This window comes from Macaca fascicularis, chromosome X (assembly GCF_037993035.2).
Source record: "Macaca fascicularis isolate 582-1 chromosome X, T2T-MFA8v1.1".
NCBI lineage: Eukaryota > Metazoa > Chordata > Mammalia > Primates > Cercopithecidae > Macaca > Macaca fascicularis.
In genome coordinates, this window is record NC_088395.1 from 3,584,249 (window position 1) to 3,609,886 (window position 25,638).

At 41.6% G+C, this 25,638-nt stretch overlaps 2 long non-coding RNA genes across 3 annotated transcripts in view; both read left to right on the top strand.

Annotated features, from left to right (window-relative positions):
- The first annotated feature begins 2,623 nt into the window (after nucleotides 1-2,623).
- Nucleotides 2,624-25,638, top strand: part of LOC135969079 (uncharacterized) — a 56,697-nt gene continuing 33,682 nt past the window's right edge. Inside the window, exons 1-2 of one of the 2 annotated variants that reach the window (XR_012429958.1) lie at nucleotides 2,624-2,764; nucleotides 15,822-15,937. This is a non-coding gene — a long non-coding RNA (uncharacterized lncRNA). Of the gene's footprint in view, nucleotides 2,765-6,103; nucleotides 6,275-15,821; nucleotides 15,938-25,638 lie in introns of those variants that run through there. The other variant, XR_012429957.1, reaches the window with a different exon arrangement.
- Nucleotides 17,281-18,572, top strand: LOC141409406 (uncharacterized). The gene is made up of 2 exons (XR_012429959.1): nucleotides 17,281-17,416; nucleotides 18,424-18,572. It is a non-coding gene; the product is annotated as an uncharacterized lncRNA (long non-coding RNA).

A 25,638-nucleotide genomic window follows, 5' to 3' on the forward strand; every position in this document is an offset into this window, starting at 1 on the left:
GAGGGAGGTTAGTAATTGCAGGGACAGCTAATTGAGGAGAATAGGAGAGCTTTCTCAAATCTGTCTCCCTGAAAAGTTGGAAACTATGGTTTTTCAAGGTACTTTTGTGGGCAGAAGGCTGGGGAACTGCAACAATTGATTGGCTAGGGATGAAATGTCAGGGGTGTCTAAAACTGTCTTTGTGCAGGTGAGTTAGCTCCCAGGAGAGGGTATCTCAGGACCAGGTGGCATCTCTTGGTCTGCCAAAATGCTAAATCTGAAAAATATTTCAAAGACCATTGTTTAGGCTTTACAATAGTAATGTTATCTACAGGAGTAGTTTGGGAAGTTATACATCTTGTGATCACTGGTTACATGACTCTGGTGCAGTGGAAAACTTACAGGAAAACACACTAAGTGATGGCAGGTCATTGATTATGCCTATTCTTTAGCAAAGTTCAAGACCCTACAGTAATTCTAACCTTGTTTTCTGAATGTGGCTTTAATCTGCAGTCAAGGAGTGGGGTCAGTTTCCTTGCCTCAAAGTTTAACTCTCTCTCTCTCTCTCTCTCTCTCTCTCTCTCTCTCTGTGTGTGTATATAAATATATACACATTTATTTATTTATTTATTATTATTTTTTGAGACATGATCTTGCTCTGTTGTCCAGGTTGGAGTGCAGTGGTGTGATCTCGGTTCACTGCAGCCTCAACTTCCTGGGCTCAAGTGATCCTCTCACCTCAGCCTCCTGAGTAGCTGGGACTACAGGTACACACCACCATGCCTGGCTAATTTTTGTAAATTTTTTGTTGAGAAGGGGTTTCACTATGTTCCTGAGGCTGGTCTCCAATTCCTGGGCTCAAGCAATCCTCTCCTACCTCGGTCTCCCAAGGTGCTGGGTGGCACCACACCTGGCTTCAAAGTTTAACTATAAACTAACTTCCTTACACAGTTATCTTGGCTGCCACACTAGAATAAGCAAAAACAAAACAAAACAATGTAGCATGTGAGGTTTGAAGGAAAATAGAGTCAGTCACGTTAGATTTCTCACATTTCTTTTTTTTTTTTTTAGATGGAGTTTTGCTATTGTTGCCCAGACTGGAGTGCAATGGCGTGATCTCAGCTCATTGCAACCTCCGCCTCCTGGGTTTAAGTGATACTCCTGCCTCAGCCTCCCGAGTAGCTGGGATTACAGGCACCTGCCACCATGCCCGGCTAATTATTTTTTTCTTTTTTTTTAAATAGAGACAGGGTTGCACCATGTTGGCCAGCTGGTTTTGAACTCTGACCTCAAGTGATCTGCCCGCCTCAGCCTCCCAAAGTGCTAGGATTACAGGCGTGAGCCACCGCGCCTGGCCAAGATTTCTCACATTTCTTATAATTCTGCAATCTCAGTGTCAAGACCAAATCCTCAATAACCATAAGACATAAAATTGACAAATCTTGAAACTGTAGTATAAGAATATTACATAGGACCATGACTGGAAATATGAAAACAAACATTTAAAGGATTGAAATTGAATAGAGGCTGGGAATGGGACATTTTGATACAAGGAGGTTTTTTTTAAGTACTAACTTCTTCATATTTCCTTTACAATAATCTGCTGAAACTTTAAGAACATTTGGAAAAGAAGGTGTCACAGATGTTCCCTTCCAGGCAGACACATCTTCCCTTCTTTGGTTTTACTCCTCTTCTCTGGAGAGCTCATGGCAGAGCTTGGCACCATATGTATACTCATGGGGCACTGATGGCAGTGGACATTTGAGTGAGGCAGTTTTTGTTTTTTGCTTTTGGAGGGTGATTGTGAAGATAAAATGAAATAACCCACAAGGCAATGCCCATAATTCACAAGGTGCATAAACAGGGTGTCAGGAAATATTAGCTCAGTGGAGATTCTACATTCATCTTTTCCCTGAGAATGATAATGAGGAATGTCTAGTACTAAACTCAGAAAGAATCAAAACACAGGTGTATCTACCTATTCTTAGATACAGCAGAAGGGTGTTAATTTTTCTCTGTCCTGGAACAGAAGCAGATGCAGAGATGCAAGTGTTAGAAACTGCATGGTAAAATAAATACTCCATGCACTTGGAGTGGCCACATTGAGCAAATAAAAATTGTAATCAATTTAAATTTCAGATAAATAACACATTTTTAAAAGTTTTGAATTTTTATTCTATTTATTCTACTTTTTCATTTTTATTTTTTGAGACAGGGTCTCACTCTGTTGCCCAGGCTGGAGTACGGTGGGTGTGATCACAGCTCACTGCAGCCTCTACCTCTTCGGGTTCAGACGATCCCCACACCTCAGCCTCCTGAGTAGTTGGACTACAGGTGTGCACCATTTCACTCAGCTAATTTTTGTATTTTTGTAAAGACAGGGTTTCACCATGTTGCCTAGGCTGGTCTTGTACTCCTGGGATCAACAATCCCCCAACCTCAGCCTCCCAAAGTCCTAGGATTCCAGGTGTGAGCCACTGCACTTGGCCAAGTAACACATTTTTAAGTATCAGTATGCCCCATGTCATACTGGGGGCATATGGATACTAAAAAATTATTCAGTATTTATCTGAAATTCACATTTAATTGGTATTGTGTCTTTTATCTGGAAACCTTATAGATTGCTGAATTCGCAGCTGTCATGTCACCGTTTGTGGCTTAATGAAGGAATTCATTTGCCATTTACAAAAATTCACTACCCAGAAGGAGAAAGGGGATGCTGTTTGGAAGAACATGATGTCACTGCCAATGCTGAATTAACTTGGCGGTCTGAAATACATAATCTGTGAGTGTCAGTGTCTGGTTTTTTTGTTTGTTTTTTTTTTTTGTTTTTTGTTTTTTTTTTTTTGAGACAGAGTCTTGCTCAGTCATCCAGGCTGGAATGCAGTGGCACAATCTCTGTTCACTGCAACCTCTGCCTCCCGGGTTCAAGCGATCCTCCTGTCTCAGCCTCCCAAGTAGCTTGGACCACAGGTGTGCACCACCATGCCCAGATAAATTTTGTATGTTTAGTAGAGATAGGGTTTCACCATGTTGGCCAGACTGAGCCTTCAGAGGGAGTGTGTCTCAGCCCGCACATTGATTTCAGACTTCTGGTCTCTAGAAATGTGAGAACACACATTTATTGAGACCCATTCAGCATCTCGATTTATGGTACTTTGTTAAAACAGACCTAGGAAAATAATACTCCCAATCAGAAGGACAGAACAAACAAGTGAATTTTCAACACAACACAAAATTGGAGGTATGTACCTTCTTTAGCAGTAATTGTATATTAACTTGCTCTTCCAAAGTAGTGGTTTGGAGAATGGATAAGCCCAAGTGTCAAGGATGAAAATAATGGTCAATTGAACTTTAAATGGAATATAAACCAATTTCTGCCTGTCAATATAAAGGGTAATTATTTACTCTTCATGTTGATTTAATATTTGCTTTTATAAAATGAAAAAACATAGGTACACTCACGACTAGGGGCCCTAATCAATGATCATTTATCATGAGCATCTGATTTTCAACACATTATGAATCACATGGTGGTATAGTCAATGCGGCTCACAATAGTGGCTTTGAATCTGCATTGCCCCTGGCCATATGACCTCCAACATGTATTTTGAGGTTGGGGGAACAGGAAGAATATTTTTTACGGATTTTGTGTTTGATCCAATATGGCTGTTTTTGAAAGGGCTATGTGACCCTCTGTGGAAATAAAGTTGATTTATAGCTGAACTGGACAAGCTCTATCTATCTCTTGGAAATGCTAGAGGTATGGTCTTTGACCCCTGGTCAGTGGGTTTTATGAGATGTTGCTTAAAGTCTCATACTGGGCTTGGTAATTGTAGAATAGAGTGGTTCCATGCTTTGCATGGTGGGATAAGATTTCTTTCTCTAAATTTTTAATTTTAATTTTTAATCTTTGCAGATACATAGTAGGTGTATATATTTATGGGGTACATGAGTTGTTTTTGTTTTGTTTTTTGGTTTTTTTTTGAAACAGAGTCTGGCTCCGTCACCCAGGCTGGAGTGCAATAATGTGGCCTTAGCTCACTACAACCACTGACTCCTGGGTTCCAGCGATTCTCCTACCGCCTCCTGAGTAGCCGGGACTACAGGTGTGCACCATCATGCCAGGCTAATTCTTGTATTTTTAGTAGAAATGAGGTTTCGCCATGTTGGCCAGGCTGGTCTCGAACTCCTGGCCTCAAGTGATCCGCTGGCTTTGGCCTCCCAAAGTGCTGGAATTACATGCATGGGTCACCGTGCGCAGCCTTACATGAGATGTTTCGATACAGGCATGCAATGTGAAAGAAGCACATCATGGGGAATGGGGTATCCATCCCCTGAAGCATTTATCCTTTGAGCTACAAACAATTCAGTGACATTCTTTAAGTTCTTTTAAAATGTACAATTAAGAAATCCCTTGGTCAGGCTGGGTGGCTCAGGTCTGTAATACCAGCACTTTGGGAGGCCAAGGCTAGCAGATCACCTGAGGTCAGGATATCAAGATCAGCCTGGCCAACATGGTGAAACTCCATCTCTACTAAAAATACAAAAAATTAGTCGGACGTTGTTGCATGCACCTGTTGTCCCAGCTACTCAGTAGGAGGCTGAGGCAGGAGAATTGCTTGAACCCAGGAGGCAGAGGTTACAGTGAGCCGAGATCATGCCACAGCACTACAGCCTGGGAAACTCCATCTCAAAAAAAAAAAAAAAAAAAGAAATCCTTTGAGGGTCAATTTCTTTACTTATAGCTTGCAACTGGCCTAACCACTTGTGAAGTCAGTATGGTTTCACCATTTGTCCAACAATCTGGAAAGGTCTGCTTTTGAGCCCTCCTGAAGAAGCCAAGATTCTGCATACAGATCTAGGTGGTTCAATTCATGCATCAATACGAACCCTGGGAGCTTGCACAAGGGTGTCTCTGTACCCCAATGCTGGCCTGCACACACACTTTTTCTCTCTCTTGCTGTGCTGTGTCCTTCAGTGTTAAATAAAAGCTCTACCACTTCATACCCACTAGGATGGCTACGATTCACAAAATCCAGAAAATAGCAGGTGTCAGCCAGGATGTAGAGAAATGGGAATCTCTGTGCACTGTTGGTGAAAACGCCCAATGGTGCAGCCCCTGTGCAAAACAGTGTGGTGGTTTCTCCAATAATTAAACACAGAGTTGGCATAGGATCCAGCAATTCTACTTCTGGGTATATACTCAAAAGAATTGAAAGCAGGGTCTCAAAGAGATACTTGTAAACCTATGTCCGTAACAGCATTATTCACTGTAGCCAGGAGGTGGGAGCAACCCAAGTGTCTGTCAGCAGAGGAACGGATAAACGAAGTGTGGTCCATCCACACAGTGAGACACTGTTCAGCCTTAAAAAAGGAGGAAATTCTGACACATGCTACAACATAGATCAACCTTGAGGACATTATGCTAAGCAAAATAAGCCAGGCTCAAAAAGGCTAATACTCTATGAGTCCATTCATATGAGGTCCCTAGAGTCATCCAATACATAGAGACAGAAAGCAGAATGGTGGGTACTGGGCACTGGGGGAAAGGAACATGAGGAGTTAGTGTTTAATGGAGACAGAATTTCACTGAAGATATTTAAAAAGTTCCGGAGATAGGTGGTGGTGATGGTTGCATAACAGTGTGAATCCACTTAATGCCATTGAACCGTGCACTTAAAAATGGTGAAAATGGTGAGTTTTATATTATGTATATTTGACCAAGATAACAGACAGATAGGTAGATACACAGATGATAGATACATCATAGATGATAGATAGGTCATAGATAGGTGATGACGATACAAAAATACATAGATAAATGATAGGTGAGACAGATAGATGATAGATAGGTGATAGATGATAGGTAGATAGATAGATGACAGATGATAGATGGCTAGATGATAGGTAGGTAGATAGATACATAGATGGTAGATAGATGATAGATAAATAGAAAGATGATAGGTAGATGACAAGTAGATAGATGGATGATAGGTAGATTATACATAGATGATAGATGGGTAGATAGATGATACATAGGTAGATAGATAGCCTCCAGGACAGTGGGAGAATAAATGTCTGTTGTTTAAGCCCCCTAGCCTATGGTATTCTGTTATAGCAGCTTGAAATGGACTAAGACACCTCATAAGAAGAGATGAGGACACAGACACACACAGAGAGATGACTGTGTAAGGACAAAGGGAGAACACCGAGTCTACAAGCCAAGGAGAGTGGCCTCAGGAGGAACTAGCCCTGCCCACACCTTGATCTCAGACTTCCAACCTCCAGGATTGTAAGGAAATAAATTTCTGTTGTTTAAGCCCCTCAGTCTATGGTTCTTTGTTATGGCAACTCTAGCAAATGCATATACCTTCTCCATCCCCTCTCCTCTGATAAATACCAATATCTCAAGAGAACTGGGAGGCAGCTGTTGAAGAGAGCTGAGCCACAATGTTGAAAGTTACTGGGTCCCTGATTCAGGACTTGAAAGAGCATCACCAGCCAACCAGGAACACACACTTTGGGCTTAACAACAGCTATTTGTTAAACAAAACAAAACAAAACAAAAACTGAGATTTGGTGTTCATTCATCAGTTTAAGCAGCTTAGCATGGCCCTAACTAACAAAGCGTGTTTTACATAACAGGTACTTTGCCCACAGTCAAGTGCCTCAAGATCAAATGATGATGTGCTACACCTTTGCTGTACATTTCTTATCAACACACTCTTTCCTTGTGTCCTCTGAGAGTCAACTTCACTGCAGGGCTGCTGCTACCAGCTGCTGTGGTCATAGCCTTGGTGCTCTTGTCTAATAAATGAGGGTTCCCATTAAACTAGACTCCGGCTGTCTTTGACTTCCAGAATTGCTTTAGGAGAGTCTCTGTGGTCATTAATAAGGTGAGACCTTTTGGTTCCCAATGCAAAGAGGGAAGATAATTTATTTTCTACAGCATTTTTTCCCATAAAGCTCTATATTCCATTACATTTTAAAGGGCATTTCAACAAATGATGTATGAAATGGAGAGCAAAATCTGTATGGTTCTGCAATAAAGGGCATGCATAACTAGAGAACAACTCTGAAATGATATGGAAAAACAACAATCTACTTTTCTTTAAAAAAATTAAAGGCTTATGCTTCACATAAATTCATGTCGATTTTCCAGGCATTATGTGGTTATAATGTCTGAGGCATTGCATGGATTTACTGGTACCTAAAGTGTAGATTTATTCCTTTTTTTTTGGTTTATTTTATTTTATTTTTTTGAGATGGAGTCTCGCTTTGAGGCCCAGGCTGGAGTGCAGTGGCGAGATCTCGGCTCACTGCAAACTCCGCCTCCCAGGTTCATGCCATTCTCCTGCCTCAGCCTCCCCAGTAGCTGGGACTACAGGCGCCCGCCAATACACCCGGCTAATTTTTTGTATTTTTAGTAGAGACGGGGTTTCACCGTGTCAGCCAGGATGGTCTCCATCTCCTGACCTCATGATCCGCCCGCCTCAGCCTCCCAGAGTGCTGGAATTACAGGCGTGAACCACCGCGCCCGGCCAGATTTATTCTTAAGAAGGATGTAGCTCTACAATCTAGTCCAGTGAAAAGTCGGGCACTCACAAAGTTATGCAAGACAGGTTATGATGTGGGCTTAAGAAAGGTGTTGAGAGCTATGAGTAGAGATATAGAAGAAAAAAAGTGTAATATTTTCAAGAAAGAGTAATTAGTTTTTTTTTTATTGCTTTTTTATTTTGATGTTTTAGTCTTGTTTTTTTTTGAGACAGAGTCCAGCTCTGTTGCCCAGGATGGAGTGTAGTGGTGTGAGCATAGCTCACTGCCATCTTGAACCCCCAGGCTCAAGTGATCCTCTCACCTCAGTTTCCTGAATAGCTAGGACCACAGGCATGCACCATCATGCCTGGCTAATTTTTAAATATTCTGTAGAAACTGGGTCTCCCTATGTTACCCAGGCTGGTCTCCAACTCCTGGGCTCAAGTGATCCTCCTGCCTTGGCTTCCCAAAATGTTGAGATTACAGGCATGAGCCACTGTGTTAGGCCAACACTGTGGGTTTTTTTGTTTGTTTGTTTTTGTTTTTTTTTTGAGACGGAGTCTCGCTCTGTCACCCAGGCTGGAGTAGTGCAGTGGCCAGATCTCAGCTCCACTGCAAGCTCTGCCTCCCGGGTTTATGCCATTCTCCTGCCTCAGCCTCCCGAGTAGCTGGGACCACAGACGCCCACCACCTCGCCCGGCTAGTTTTTTTGTATTTTTTAGTAGAGACAGGGTTTCACCGTGTTAGCCAGGATGATCTCGATCTCCTGACCTCGTGATCCACCCGTCTCGGCCTCCCAGAGTGCTGGGATTACAGGCTTGAGCCACTGCACCCAGCCACCAACACTGTTTTTAATATATGACTTGTAAGGCAAGTTGGGGAGCATTCGTTCCTTATTAAGATGTACTGAGTTGAATAAAAGCCCCTCCAACCACCAACCCCCGAAAATATATGCCCAAGTACTAAACTCCAGAATTTGTGAATGCACACTAATTTGGATAAAGAGTATTTGCATGTAATTAAGGTAAGATTATTGAGATTAGATCACTCTAAATTACCCAGGTGGCCTTTAAATCCAATGACCAGTGAGTGTCCTTCTAAGAGACAGAAGAGGAGACACAGACACAGAGGAAAAGGTCACGTGGAGACAGAGGCAGAGACTGTAGTGATGTGGCCACAAGCCCAGGGACACCTGGAGCCACCAGGAGCTGAAAGAGGCAGGAAGGATCCTCTCTTAGAGCCTCCAGGGGGAGCAAACCCCTGCCCACACCTTGATCTCAGATTCCTGGTCTCCAATACTGGAAAAAAATAAACATCTGTTACTTTAAGCCATCCAAATTGTTGTTATTTGCTACAGCATCCATAAGAATTAAAACCTATAGGTATGAATTTTATGTTGCTGTCAAAAGGCTTCTTCTAGGATAAGTAGATATTTTACCTAGATAGCTGTAGCTTTTTCTCCTCTTCATTGGGATTGGAACTCAGTTGATGTCCTCCATCCTCCTATCTCAATATTGATTTTACTTACTCCTTAATCCTAACAATGAGCCTTTTTATATTGCTTAATTAAATATCAGTGTCTTTCTGGTCAACATGAGACCAAAAACCTTTTTACCTTGGGTCTGAGAAAGAGCAGTATTTCCCCTCGTCTTCCTCTTCCTCTTCTTCCTCCTCCTTCCTTCTTCTCCCTCTTTTTAGAGATGGAGTCTCTCTCTGTTGCCCAGGCTAGAGTGCAGTGGCATAATCCTAGCTCACTGCAACCTCAAACTCCTGGGCTCAAGTGATCTTCCGGCCTCAACCTGCTAAGTAAATGGGACCACACACGTGTGCCATTATGCCCTATTTTTTTTTTTTTTTTTTTACTTATTTGTAGAAATGAGGTCTCGCTATGTTGCCCAGGCTGGTCTCATACTTCTGGCCTCAAGTGTTCCTTCTCTTTGGCCTCCCAAAGCACTGGGATTACAGGTGTGAGCCACCATTCTTTGGCATGGTGGGGTATGCAGTAGGAGAGCAGCAGTGGTGGTAGTGTCTCCATACGGACTCTCACAAAAAGTGGTGTGGGCGGATATTGGATGCCTACTTATTTAGGGGCATCTAAATTCCTGTGCTAAATTAGAAAATAGTGGCAGCTCTTGAAAGGAGTGATGGCGTGAAGAAGAGATACCTGGACCAACCACCACACAACCCTTATAAATAATTGATACCCTTGGTTTTGATGCCACGTCCTCTTCCATAGTTATTGGTTGAAATGACACGTGATTCCAGGTGAGCTTTTCCAGATAAATTGCCCTGGAACTTCAGACTTTGTCGGGTAAATCGATGTGGAATTTCAGAATGGGCTGGAATGTCTAAGATGGGCATGTCCAATATTCAGCTCAGTGTGGGGAAACTGGTGGTGGCCAGGGCCGGTTGCAAGCTGACTTGTAGGGGTGACAGTTCACCTGAGAAACAAAAAGACATGCAAGTCCTGGTTGATAAGGAGTGATTTCACAGACAAATAGTGACCGTGGAAGTCAATGTTGAAAACACAAATAGATTCAGGGCATAAGGGTGCAGGTTTGTTACACGGATATATTGCCCAGTGGTGGGGATTGGCCTTCTCTCCCCCAAACAGTGAACATAATACCAGATAGGTAATTTCTCAACCCTCGTCCACTCCCACCTTCCCCCTTTTAAAGGTGTCCAGTGTCTGTTATTCCATTCTATAGGTCCATGTGTACCCATTTCTTTTAGCTCCCACTTATAAGTGAGAACATGTGGTATTTGATTTTCTGTTTCTAAGTTATCTCACTTCGGATATTGACCTGCAGCTCCATTTATGTTGCTGCAAAAGATATAGTTTCATTCTTTTTCATAGATGCATAGTACTCCTTGGTGTGTGTATACCACATTTTCTTCATCCAATGAACACTTAGATTCATTCCATGATTTTGCTATTGTGAATTGAGGTGCAATAAACATGTAAGTATAGGCATCTTTTTTGATAACTTATTTTCCTTTGCATAGATAATCATTAGTGGAGTTGCTGGGTCAAAGGAGTAGATCTATTTTTAGTTCTTTGGGAAATCTACATACTGTTTCCTACAGAGGTTGTACAATTTACTTCTTAGCAACAGTGTATAAGCGTTCCCTTCTCTCTGCACTCTTGCTATAACATTCATCTGTTGTTTTTGGAAGTCAATGTTTTTCTACAAGACCTTCATATTGGCAATAAATAAAAGTGATACCTTGGAAGAGAGGCTATTTCTGGACAGCCAGAGAGGGAAATGGGAATGGTCAGCAAACATACTGGGATTATAAGAGAGCTTTGTTATTTTGGTATGGCTTGAGTCCATAAATGGAGTAGCCTTTTAGTGGAACAAAATTTCCTCCATTATAATGGCAGTTGCCAGAGGCAATAACAGTGAAAGAGCCATTTAAAAAGTCAAAAACAGAGGAATCAGTTGACTAGAACCTTCAATGGCTTTGAGTCACTATGCCAGACAGCTCAATTATCTTATCTCTGCCGTGAAAAGCTGTCTTTTTCTTGTACTTACATCTGTTGAACAGAATCTCACATAAAACATGCCCTAATTACACAGTCCCTATTAGACACTACACCAGGGACTGCTTGGCTTTGATGGTGCCCAGATTCTCTGAAGTCTGCAGAAATCCACTGCGGGCAGAGGCATTTGGGTGGACCATGTTCCCAAGATTATCACTTTGTAAAATACGGCTCTTGGGAGAGCAAATTTGCATGTAGGATGTTCTGAGGAACCAGTGTCGTACTGCCATCCTAAGGCTCCCTTATGGCAATGCCCGAGTTATGTGTAATTACAGCAGCCATGGGTCTAGAGCTTAAGCCTCCTGCTTCCATGGAACCAATGCATTCAAAGGTTGTAAGGCACCTTTGAGATTTTCTAGGCTGGCGACCTGGTCCTATGTAGGAGAAAGATGAAGTCTAACAAAGCCAAGTGATTTTCAGCCACACAATGTGTACCTTGATCTGGGGTCAGGTTATTCAGCCTTCTACTACACCAAGTTTTAGAATACAGTTTTTATTAGGTGGGATTTAATTAATGTCACTGTTGTATAAAAGTAAAAATAAATATGTTACAGATGTAAAATATATAGATTATATATGTATCTCTAAACATAAGAGAAATAGATGGACAGATGGATAGATAGACAGATGGATAACTAGAAGATAGAAAATTACACACATACATTCATAAATACATATATACATAGATAGATGATTGACAGAGAGAACAATATAGGTAAATGTAGATAGATGATAGATGATAGAAAGATAGATAATAGGTAGATAGATGTTAGATGGAATAGATGACAGAGTAATGATAGGTAGATAGAATAGATAGATAATGAATAGATGATAGAAAGATAGATAGACAATAATAGGTAGGCAGATAGATGATAGGTGGAATAGATAGATGATGGATAGATGTATGGAATAGATGATAGATTATAGATGGAATGAACGGATAGATAGAATATAGTAATAGAATGCATCTACCTGAAAATACACAAGAGAAGAAAAAGAGATTGAGAGTTTTTCCACTCTATAACTTTGCGGCAAAGAAAATAGCATTAATGAAAAAGCAAAGAATGGGAAAATAAAAAATTTTTATTCAGAACCATCCTTCCAGCAAAAGAGAATGTAGGGCAAGCAAAATATTAAGCATTTTATACTCATTTGTGTAGGCTGTGGGAACTACTACGAAAAGGTGGATGTTGCATGTTTCAGTACTTTTGTTTGTTTGTTTTTGAGACAGACTCTCTCTCTGTTGCCCAGGTTGGAGTGCAATGGCACCATCTCAGCTCACTGCAACCTCCGCCTCCTGGGTTCAAGCGATTCTCCTGTCTCAGCCTCCTGAGTAGCTGAGATTACAGGTGCACGCTGCCACGCCCAGCTAATTTTTTGCACTTCAGTTAAAGATGGGGTTTCACCGTGTTGCCCAGGCTAGTCTTGAACCCCTGAGCTCAGGCAATCCACCTGCCTCGGCCTCCCAAAGTGCTGAGATTATAGGTGTAAGCCACCACGCCTGACCTCAGTACATTTTTAATATACACAGAGCTTTGCCACATTTTGGAGGGTTGCTTGCTATTGCAATTTCTGGATTTTTATTTTACTTTTTATGTTTGCGTCTCTCCCTTTTAGTTTGATGTAATGCAATTCAAGATATTTTCCTACTAAAATAAAATCTCAGCCTCTCTCCATTGCATAGGATGAAGCAGGCATCACGCAGGACAAGCTCACTGGCTGGATTCAGACGCTTGAAGGAGGCCTGGCGTGGTGGCTTATGCCTGTAATCCCAGCACTTTGGGAGGCTGAGGTGGGCAGATCACTTGAGGTCAGGAGTTTGAGACCAGCCTGGCTAACATGATAAAACTCTGTCTCTACCAAAAAAAGCCCCAAAAAACAAAATACAAAAATTAACTGAGTGTGATGGTGCGTGCCTGTAGTCCCAGCTACTCAGGAGGTTGAAGTGGGAGAATCCCTTGAACCTGGGAGGTGGAGGTTACAGTGAGCCGAGATCACGCCACTGCACTCCAGCCTGTGTGACAGAGACCCTGTCTCAAAAAAACAAAACAAAACAAACAAAAAACAAAAACAAAAACAAAACAGAAAAACAAACCCAAAACAGACCCTTGAGAAGTGAGCATTCTGCAGTGTTCCATTTGGGAGCTGGCTGTTCTGCTTCCTCCTAACATCCCAAAGGACAAAGGATGGCCCGAGCTCCCGGGTACCCTGGGTTTCCCAGTGAGAATTTCAGGGGTGGTGAGAGAAATGCAAATTGTCTCTGTAGAGCAGCAGATCCCAGAGCTTTTTTTTTTTTTTTTTGAGACGGAGTCTCGCTCTGTCACCCAGGCTGGAGTGCAGTGGCCGGATCTCAGCTCACTGCAAGCTCCGCCTCCCAGGTTTATGCCATTCTTCTGCCTCAGCCTCCCAAGTAGCTGGGACTACAGGCGCCCGCCACCGTGCCCGGCTAGTTTTTTGTATTTTTTAGTAGAGACGGGGTTTCACCGTGTTAGCCAGGATGGTCTCAATCTCCTGACCTTGTGATCCGCCTGTCTCAGCCTCCCAAAGTGCTGGGATTACAGGCTTGAGCCACCGCGCCCGGCCAAGATCCCAGAGCTTAAAGGCTTCTCTCTGTTCACAGATTGCTGCATGGGGATGAGAGGAAATAGAGGGTGAACAGATCTCCTGCTACTGCACAGGCCACTGTTGATTTCCCAGCTGGTGTTTGAAGGCTGTGCAAGGTGTTGGGTTGCAGCATGATGGAGACTCAGATCATTGTGAATCCATGACTGTGTGGCCGTTTGCATCACCTCAGCCTTACTGCAGATACTAGCCTTCATTTCCCTCTCCAGCTATGCATTGGTTTTCTGCCTACCACTTGGAATTTATGTTGACTCTGAGTCATCCGACTCTCACATGAGAAAGAACCAAATAATGACCTGTTATTTTAAAAGAATGTATCTGCATATGGCTTCTTGTCTGCTGAATGTTACATTAGGCCTTTATATTGAGTTTCAAATAAACCCCTGAATTAATTCTGCAGGCAAAGGCATTGATGTTAGCACTGTTTCATCACTTGAATGCATGTCATAACAGCATTTTAATGTGCTTACAGCAAGGAGGATGAGACCATATCAAGGATGCACTTGGTCGTTATTAAGGTTAAAAACACAAAGATAGCTGGGTGCGGTGGCTCACACCTGTAATCCCAGCACTTTGGGAGGCCGAGATGGGTGGATCACTTGAGTCCAGGAGTTTGAGACTAGCCTGGCCAACATGGCGAAACACTGTCTCTACAAAAAATACAAAAATTAGCCAGGTGTGGTGGTGCGTGCCTGTGGCCCCATACTCAAGAGACTAAGGTGGGTGGATCTCTGGAGCCGGGGAAGTCAAGGCTGCAGTAAGTGGAGATCATGCCATTGCACTCCAGCCTGGTTGACTGAGCGAGACTCTGTCTCAAAAAAAAAAAAAAAAAAAAAAGAAAGAAAGAAAGAAAGAAAAGAAAAAAAGAAATGTACAATAGATTATTGTAAACTACAGTCACTTGCTGATCTATTGAACACTATGTCTTTTTTCTTTTATCGAAGTGTATATTTGCAAAGTGGGAGGATTTTTTGAGCCCAGGAGCTCGAGACCAGCCTGGGCAACCTAGTGAGACCCTGTCTCTACAAAAAAAAGAAAAGCCAGCCTGGTATGGTGGCACACACCTGTAGTCCTAGCTACTGGGGAGGCTGAGGTAGGAGGATTACTCGAGTCCAGAAGTTCCAGGTTACTGTGAGCGATGATCACAGCACTGTACTCCAGAGAGAATCCTGTCTCCAAAAAATAAAACAAAAAACCTGGTATTTGTACCCATTAATCAAACTATTTTTATCTCCCTTCTCTGCCCCCTTCCCAGCCTCTGGTAGCCACCAATCTACTCTCTGTCTCCATGAGATCCAGGTTTTAAGCTCCCACCTGTGAGAACACGCAGTATTTTTCTTCTGTGCCTGGCTTATTTCACTTAACATAATGACCTCCAGCTCCATCCATCAGGCCTCCTTTGTCACGGAGGATTTATTTTAGGAAACTTGCAATTGTGAGTTCTTTCTCTACCTCTTTGAGATGCAAATCTTCTCCCAAATTTTCTTCTAGCCTCTTGCTAGTTTTGCAACCCAGGAATGTCTTTCTCAAGACCTCAGAGCCATCCCTTTAAAATGTAATTATTGAAGATGATACATCTGTCTCTCAGTCTTTGCAGAAGGGCAGGTTCCTAGTTTTGAAAAATTCCAATAAGCCAACACATAGCTTTACTGCATTTCCTAACCTCTTCCTTATGTCTCCAGTTCCTTCTCAGCATCTCACCCCAGCACTTAAAAACTCCAGCCTTTTGTTTCAACGAAGTGAAGCTCCTTCTCTCTTGCGTATTGCAGTAGTCCTGACTGAGGCCTTCCTTGAAGGGTTAACTTGTCTGGTGCAATGTTTTCTTTGACAATGTCCAGATCAAAGGATCCCACAGAAACACTGAGTATGATTTTCGCCTGAGAAAGGGGAGGGTGAGAAGATAGATTGGGAGGCAGCTGTGTAGGCAGGGGACTTGGCCACTCCCTAAAGCTCTCCCAGTCTCACCTGTGAGTGGAGTGCATCGGCAGCAGTTCTTCTCCCCCGAGGCTGGGGGATGGAATCAGTTAGACTATTGAGGGCATCCGGAAGGGCAGCTGCCTCAGGGTTAGTCCTCAGGGTAAGGTGGCCAATGGGTTTCTTTTGATCGACTGTTGACAACGTGTTTGTTGAATGGCAGCCTGCACTAGGCGAAGCTGAAGCCACAGAAGACACCGCAGTGGGAAAACCAGCATGAGCCGCTGCCCCAAGGAACCTCAAAGCGCAGGCAGAGGACCAGCCATCCCAGCCGCACAGGTAAAGTGTGTCACCTGTCAGGTGGGCTTGGGGTGAGCGGGGGTGTGTGTGTGCGCGCCAAGGGGTGTGTGTATGCGTGTGAACACATGTGAGTGTGACGGCTAGTGTGACTGCATGTGAGGGAGTGTGAACAAGCGTGCGAGGGTGTGTGTAAGTGTGTATGCAAATGAGAATATGTGTTTGTGAATGAGTGCATTTGAAAGCCCGTGTGTGTGTGTGTGTGTGTGTGTGTGTGTGTGGTCATGAGGGTTAGTGACCAAATGCGCAGGATATGTGAGTGTGCATGGAACACTGTCAGTGTGTGTGTGGCAAGTGTGTAGGTGTGTAAGGACAGGCAGAAGTGTGTCAGTGTTGTGATGATGGGAGTGTGAATGAGTGTATGGGTGTGCAGAAAGGTATGGAGTGAATGTGCATGGAAGTGTGTGTGTAAACTATGAAGTCATGTAATGTGTCAGCGTGTGAGTGTGCAGTGCATGTGTGTGGGAGGGTGAGCGTGTGAGTTAGTGTGACTGCTTGTGGGTGTGTTCATGACTGTGTGCCAATGGGTCTGAGTGTGAGAGTGTGGAAAAGTGTGTGGGTAGTGTGACAGTGTGTGTAGTGTGACATTGTGTGGCTGTGTGTCAGTGTTTATGAATGACAGCATGTGGAAGTATGCATGTGTATGTGTGAGTGTTGAGTATGTGTGAGTGTATAAGTGAGAGTGTGCATGTGTGAGGCTGAGTGTGTGAGTGTAACCGTATGAGGGTGTGAATGTGTGTAAGTGTATGCGTGTGCATGTGATGGTGTAAGTGTAGGGTTGTGATGCATGAGTGTGAGTGTGGGTGTGTTTTTCAGTGTATGACTGTGTATGTGTATTGTGTGTGGACCTGAGTGTGCTAGTGTGCAAGGGCAAGTGTAAAGGGCATGAGAATGCAAGTGTGTGTGTACATGAATGAGTGGGAGTGTGTGCATGGGAGTGAGTGCATGTGCCTGTGTGAGTGCACTCTCAAAAGCGTGGACGGGCGCAAGCCTCCCCCTCTAACTCCTGTTCCCTGCTGAAATAATCTTTCCCACCTCCTTCCCTGCCACCCCCACAGTGTACCCCATAAAAGCGCTGGCTTTCCTTCCCAGCACTCTGCCTTCTCCCCATTTCAGGCATCCCTGCACACCCGTTCCGTACAAGAAGGATGTACCTCTTCTCTGCATCCGTGGGTCCTGCACTCCAGGGGTAGCTCCCCACAGCTGGTCCACAGACCAATTGTCGCCTGGAGAGATGAAAGGGCTTACAACAGTGGGGACAGCTGGTGCCAGCCCCTAACCCTACTAAACTTCCATCGAGACCCTTACAGGGCTTTCCACTGGGAAACGTTGGGGAAAACCCAGGAACATTCAGAAGTGCAGCGACACCATGTCTTGGATGGCTTAGGAAGGATGCCGTTTATCCCGGGAGGCAGGATTGGGTGCTAGAAGTCTGGGCAGGGGGCTGTTTGAATAGCTGAGGTGAGAAAGTGGGGGGAAAAGTGACATAGCAGGTAAAATACAAGGTAAAATAAAGCATAGCCATCTGAAGAAACAATGTTGGACTATACTGGGCAGATTTAAAGATTATTCTGTGTGGGCAGTCATGTTATCTACCATGCCTCCCATTTTAAATTCATATTTTCTTAGAATGTTATTATTCTAACGTACATTTAACTATTTCCAAGCACAGAATTCGGTGGCATTTAGTACACAGCATGCATAATATTGTACAACCATCATGTCCATCTAGTCCCTGAACGTTTTTATCACCCTCAAAAAAGAATATCACCCCCATATTCAGCAAGCAAAAGTTAATTACTAAAAAAAAAGACAGGCATCAGAATTTTGAGCCCTAGTCCACACTTTTTGTTTTGTTTGTTTTTTGTTTTTTATTTTTTGAGACAGAGTGTCGCTCTCTCATCCAGGCTGGGGTGCAGTGGCGCGATCTTGGCTCACTCCAACCTCCACCTCCCGGGTTCAAGCGATTCTTGTGCCTCAGCCTCCTGAGTAGCTGGGACTACAGGCGCCCACCACCATCCCGGCTAATTTTTGTATTTTCAGTGGATATGGGGTTTTATCATGTTAACTAGGCTGTTCTTGAACTCCTGATCTGAGGTGATCCACCCGCCTCAGCCTCCCAAAGTGCTAAGATTACAGGCATGAGCTACCACACCCGGCCCACTCTTATTTTTGAAAAGCAATTCTTTATTTCATTTATTTTAAAAGGATCCTTTCTCTTCCCTCTGTTATGGTGATTTTTTTGTGTGGCTTAAATAGTAAATTGAACCCACTAGATGGCACCAAACACCAGCATTAAAAAAAAAACTTAACTCAGAAATCAGTGATTTTTGACACATTCTAGTGTTCTTTCTTAGACCTTCATGTGAGGTTTAGCTGGGGGGTGAAAATGCATGAATGGCAATGTTTTTGCAATGGAAGGAGCTATCTGGTGCAGAGAACTCATCTATGTAATTATTGCATCATAGGTCAACCAGGTGTTCTTAGAATGTGAGAAAAATACAATTTCCCCATCATTTCCAGGTGAGGTCAACCAAAGGTGAGTGAAACTGGCTCAGTCACCTGCTTGGGGCACTTCCAAGGTAAATGCTGCAGGCTCCCAGAGAAGAAAATCAAATACACAGGGATAATGAGACTGTGCAAATTAAAAAAAAATTCATAATCATAGTGGAATAGCTTAATATTTTTTTACAATGGAGGTATCCCTGTCTGAGCTATTATGAATAAAAATGCATGGTATCAGTGAACACATCTTTGTCTACAGGCTATTTCTATTTTTTTTCCTGGTTACATGTTTAGGTTCATATGCTGCACTGTTTTTCAAAAGTTGTTTCACTTTGCACCTGAGAATGTAGGAGGGTTGTAGCTGCTTTATATTCATTGCTTGTTATTGTCAAGCTTGAAAATGTTATTTGTGCTCGTGGTCATGAGTCTTTAATTTGCATTGCTCTGATCACTGATAATAGTGGGGATCTTTGTTTATATACCTATTGGCTTCGTGTGTGTGTGTGTGTGTGTGTGTGTGTGTGTGTGTGTGTGTATTATTGTTCTGTGAAGTATTCATATACTTTGTATATTTTGTCAGTAGTCTATTGGGTTGCTTGTCTTTTGTAATCGAGTTGTTTATATATTCTGAATATATAATAAATATATTTTATGTAATATTTTCTCCCAGTGTATGGCTTATCTTTTATTAATGATGTTGTTTGAAGAGAATTTTGAATTTTGATAAAGTCCACTTCATCAATTTTTAAAAATATTATGGTTCATGCTTTTTGTGTCCTATCTAAACAATCTTTTCTTTTCTTTTTTTTTTGGCAACCTCCACCTCCCGGGTTCAAGCAATTCTCCTGCCTCAGCCTCCCAAGGAGCTGGGATTAGGCTAATTTTTTTTTTTTTTTTTGCATTATTTTTGTAGAGACGGGGTTTCATCATTGTTTGCCAGGCTATTCTCAAACTCCTGACCTCAAGTAATCTGCCCGCCTCAGCCTCCCAGATTGCTGGGATTACAGGCATGAGCCACCACTGAGCCTTAAACAATCTTTTCTATACCAAATTCAAGAAGAGTTGTTCATGTGTTTTCAGCTAGATGCTTAATAGTTCAGCTTTTTCATTTAGGCCTATGATACATTTTGATACAACCTTCTAAATAGTGTGAAAAAAGGGTATTTTTTTAACTCCTAAAAGAATACTCAGTTATCCTTACACCATTTCTTGAAAAGCTTATTCTTTCCACATTGAGTCAATTGACCATGGATGTGTGGTTCTATTTTATATCATTGTTTTCCCTGTCTGTCCTACTGCCTCTGACACATGATATTGATACTGTTGCCTTCTAGTAAGTCTTGAACTTAAGAAGCATATGTACTCTAATTTTGTTGTTCTTTATCTAAATTACTTTGCTATTCTCGGTCCTTGGCATTTGCAGGTAAATTTTGGAGTTAGCTTGTCAATATAAAAAAAATCCTAATGAAACACTGATTTGCATTTTGTTGAATCAGTAGATCAAGTAAGAGGAAATTATCACCTTAACAATGCCAATACTTTCAAATAATAAAGATGATATATCTGTCTATGTATTGGTCTTCATAAATTTCTCTCATCAACATATATATTTAAAAAATTTCAGTGTTCAGGTGTTGCATAGATTTGCTAAATCTGTCTCTCAGTACTACTTGCTATTGTAAATGACATTTAACATAATTTGTTTTCCAACTTTTTGTTACTAGTATAATTTAACTTTTTTTTTTTTTGAGATGGAGTCTTGCTCAACATGTTGCCCAGGCTGGAGTGCAGTGGTGCGATCTCGGCTCACTGCAAGCTCCGCCTCCCAGGTTCACGCCATTCTCCTGCCTCAGCCTCCCAAGTAGCTGGGATTACAGGCGCCCGCCACCATGCCCGGCTAATTTTTTGTAGTTTTAGTAGAGACGGAGTTTTTTCACCATGTTAGCCAGAATGGTCTCCATCTCCTGACCTCATGATCTGCCTGCCTCGGCCTCCCAAAGCACTGGGATTACAGGCGTGAGCCACCATGCCTGGCCTAATTTAATTTTTAAAATGAGCAATGTATTCTGTGACCTTCTAAATCCACTTATTATTCTGGTAGCTTTTCTGCAGATACTAGACAATTTTCTACTTGCAAGATCATGTCATTATGAATACAAATATTTTACTTCATTCCAATACATGCCCTTCCTTCCTTCCTTCCTTCCTTCCTTCCTTCCTTCCTTCCTTCCTTCCTTCCTTCCTTCCTTCCTTCCTTCCTTCCTTCCTTCCTTCCACTGAATAGGATTCCCAGTAATATCTTTAACCTTTTTGTTTTACCCAAAAAGCTAGGCAGCTGCACCCTGCATTCGTGTTTCATCCTTGGTCTGCCTCAGTGATGAATGCTTCCTACAAATATGGCTGTCTCTGTGATTTCTCATTCAACACCATTTTCTCTTAATGTTGAATTTAGACTGGTTGCAGAGGAGCTCTTACCATGAGTCCATAGAACACTTTCCTCATTATTGCCAACAAGAAATATTTGTCTTGGACTTCTGGTTCCTCCTTCCACAGAGAACTGATTTTTCCTGGATATTAGAATTTGCAGCCAGGGTTATTTTCTCTGTCTTTTTTCACAGCCCTGTGTGGCTTCCACTGCTTGTGATTCTGAATATCTTCTATCTCTTATTCTCATAAAAAGGAAGTTAGTGTTTCTGTTTTTCACCTCTATTGTGTTTTTTGAAATGATTTCCAAGTAGAGGAGAGTTCAAGATGGACTTTATTACACCATTTCTAACCAGAAATATTTCTCTTAAATAAGCGTTGTAGTAACATGGTCTTGAGTCAGCTAGGAATAGTGGGTGAAGATGTAAAAAGACTTACACTGTTTCCATTTAGTAATGGGGCTGACTTGGTGACATAAGAGGATTTCTTGATGAAGAAGAAGAAAATCAGAAAGGTTGTATTTGTGAATTTCATATGCTAACTAGCTCTTTGTAACTTTTAGTAATATATGTTAATGTTTAAGCATAACATGTAGCTATTTTAACCATCAGGAATTTTAGAACTAGTTTTCTTCCTGAATTGTAGTAAAAATCAACTATTTATGGAATGGGAACCTTTGTCTAAATCAAAAAAAAAAAAAAAAAAAGAAAAATCAGCGATTTAAAACTAAAATAGTATTATTTTTGCCTCTTTTCAGTGATTTCTGGTCTCTTTTTGTAACTTTAAAAAATTGTACTGTCTCATCTGTGCTATTATATACTGCTGGTCGGTTCTTTGAATAGTTTTTAGATTCAGATTGAGAACTTACATTTTATGGAAAGTCTATTCCAAACTATTCATAAATGCAAAAGCGATGGAGAATAGAAATCATCATAATAGGACATTAAAATTATATTAATTTTCTGTTAAGTACTGAGTTTATGTTCTGTCTATATTGCAATAATATTTCTAAAATGAAAAATAAATAGTTTCAGGCCATTTTTGCTTTTTATTAAGCATGAGAGCCTACTCTGTCTTACACATTTTGAGGGAAAAAATTGCTTCTGCTGGCAAGCATTAGAAATGTGAATATTAAATTATTTATATTCAGTGAGGGTACAGTTGAATAATAGCACATTATATGGGATCATTTAAAAGTAAATGGAAAACATTATCTGAATACAAATATACAAATATATGCAAGTGGCATGCTATTGTGTTTCGGTTAAATAAACGCCCCTAGGAATTTTAAGAAAATGTGGGTTGCCAAATCAATTTGTGTTTGGATATTGAAAAGAACATAATAAGACCTAGAAGAGGGGGCACAGTTTTTTCAAGTTTTCAAAATTGTGTTTTCTTTCAGTTTGGTTATGTACAAATCCAGATTGCGTCTTGAAGAGAGGCTATTGTAAGTGTGTGTGGCGAGTGCGGTGGGTGGTGTGGGGTGGGACGCTCCCCATGGACACTCCCCATGGACTAATTTAGAGTTTAAAAATAAGGCAACATTTCCTCCCATTATTTTGGTCCATTTTAAAGGTTTTAATGCATTTTTAAATTTAATTATATTTGCTCTTCTGTTTGCCAGGCACCATGCGAGGTGCCGAGGATGCAAAATTGAATAGAGTCTTCCATCATGAGATTTCGAAACTAAAGAACACAGCAGGCAGACAGACAAATGAAAAGTCAGCAGTGGCTGAATGGTGATGTGTGTAACACACACATGTGATGTGTGATTGCTTGCAGACCATGCAGATTTGCATGCAATACCCAGGAAGCCCATCAAAATAAAAGGACCTGTGAAATGGAGTCACGCATTTTCTTTGTTTTTTACGTGTTATTTATTTCTTCAGTATTTCCAATACTCTCTCCTTCCTGTTTTTGCTTATTGCACTCTCTCCTTTTCATTCCTTCCTCCCTCCCTCCCCTCCTTGCTCCCTCCATGCCTCTCTCTCTCTCTCCCCTACCCCTTGTCTATCTTTGTACATACATATAGGGAAGTATGCATAAAACATATAATGGATTGAGTTTAAAGAATAATTTATAAAATTAACTTCCATTACCCAGGTTGAAAAACAAAACAAAAAATGCCAAACCAATAATGAAATGTTTAGTCATTCTATCTTTTGTATTATTTTATTGTCTATGTAAATATCCCTCAACAATACATTGTTTAGTTTTGCCTGTTTTTGAACTTCACATAAATGGTATCATAGGGCATATAGTTTTGTCTGACTTGGTTCTTTCACTATCATGATTTTGAAATGCATTCATGTCGATACATGTAAACGAAGTTTATTCATATTCATTGCAGTTTTATTGTGTGAATCTACCCTATTTTATTCATCGAGCCCAATGTTGATGAGGGCGTAGGTTGTTTTCAGTATTCTCTGGTCATGGGCAATGTGGGTATGAATATTTGCTCATGGGCTTTGGCCTTTTTTTTTAATTGCAGGACCCTAGAGAAAGAGCGTGTTCAAGTTTACTAGAAAATTCTCACTGATTCCAAGGTGGTTGTGGGACTATTTTATTCTCACCAAAAAAAATGTATATGAGAGCTTGACTGTTTTCTATTCATACCAATACTTGGTGCAGCCAGACTATTAATTTTTGCCATCTCTTGGCAAGCAATTTTTTTAAAATTTGCATTTCTCTCATTATTATTGAGGTTAAGCATTGTTTTATAGATAGTCTGGCCAATGTTTATTCAGTCTCTCAATAAGCGGGTGTGTTTTTCAAGTTTCTGGATGTTGTGACAAAACAATTTATAGTTTGTACAGATAGTTTTAAACATTTCTGCTTCCTTAAGTGGTCAAGAGATGTATCATATGCTTTTTATTAATTTGTATAAGTTTAAGAGGTACGGGTACAATTTTGTTATAGATATATTACCTACTGCCTTCTGGGCTTTCAGTGTATCCATCACCTGAATAATGCACATTGTATTCATGACAGAATTTCTCTTCCCTCACCCCCTTCCACTCTCCCACCCTTTGGAGTCTCCAATGTCTATTTTTCCACTCTCTATGTCCATGAGTGCACATTCTTTAGCTCCCACTACAAATGAGAACATCTGGCATTTAACTTTCCAAGTTATTTTACTTAAGATAATGGCCTTCAGTTCCATCCATGTTGTTGCAAAAGACATGATTTCATTTACTTTTAGGGCTGGATAGTATTCCACTGTGTAGATATACCGCATTTTCTTTTTCAATTTTTTTATTTTCATAGATTTTATTTATTTTATTTTATTATTATTATTTTTGTTGGATATGAAGGCTCATTCTGTTGCCCAGGCTGGAGTGCAGTGGCATGATCTCGGCTCACTGCAACCTCTGCCTCCTGGGTTCAAGCGATCTTCCTGCCTCAGTCTCCAGAATAGCTGAGACTACAGGCGTGAGTCACCATGCCTGGCTAATTTTGTACTTTTAGCAGAGAGGGGGTTTCACCATGTTGACCAAGCTGGTCTCAAATTCCTGACCTCAGATGATCCACCTGCCTCAGCCTCCCAAAGTATTGGGATTACAGGCGTGAGCCACTGCCCGGCCTGGCCTATGCTTTTCGACCAGCAAAAACAGCCAATGATTTCAACCCTTAGACAGGGCTCCACTCCAAGGAAGACTTCCTATTTCTGCCTGGCCAGTATTAAATCAAACAATAGCCCTCAGCAATTTAATAGGCAAATCACTCCTCTGCTATTAGCCAATCTATCATTTGAGAGATCAGCTATTATTCTGTTCTTGGAACGACTCAACTTTTGTAAAACACAGAAGGCTGTCCGTATACCATCCCAAAGCCACCTGTCAATTGGGTTAACTGATTAAGTGTCTTCTCTTTTTCTTCTTTCCTGGCCTGGCCCTAGCCAAGTGTCTTCTCAGACAATTGATTAGTGAAGTGTAAATATAAGTCATTCAGCTGACTCTTTCAATTGCCTTTTGAGAGTATCTTTTTAGAGTATGCAGATGGAGTTTGAAAATGATCTACTGAAGTTTTTGTTGCTATGAGGAAGAATATAAAAGGACAATGGCAACGCTTCACTTTCTTATTCTTTCTGATCCATTGGCTAAAAATTATCTTTTGAAAATTGTTTTTCAATTCCCTACCAGAATTGTAAAGCTTACTTACTTACTATATCTTGTATAACAGCCGCTCAAGTCCAGGCGTGGTGACTGATGCCTGTAATCCCAGCACTTTGGGAGGCTGAGGCAGGAGGATGGCTTGAGTTCAGGAGCTCAAGAGCAGCCTGGGCCACATAGTGAGATCCTATCTCTACAAAAATTTTTAAAAAGTTAGCCATATGTGGTGCTGTGTGCCTTTAGTCCCAACTACTCAGGAGGCTGATGGGGGAGGATTCCTTGAGCCCAGGAGTTCAGGGCTGCAGTGAGCTGTGATTGCACTGCTGCACTCCAGCCTGGGTGACAGTGTGAGATCCTGTACCTAAAACACAAAACAAAACAAACAACAAAACTCACTCAAAATGTTGCCAAAACCCAGATCAGTTTGGAAAGGGTGAAGATTTGTGTCTGTGGAGATGTTCTCAATAATGCATTTAGTGAAGCAACAGTCTCGTGGAAAGGAATGCAGGCATGAAAGAACACACTCTAGGTTCTGAAAGCATTTCTGGAAGTCACAACTGTGTTCGATCAAGAACAGCACCTATGAGTATACGGATAGCTCTAAGGAGATTACCTTGAAAGAGTCAAGATTCTTTATCTGTG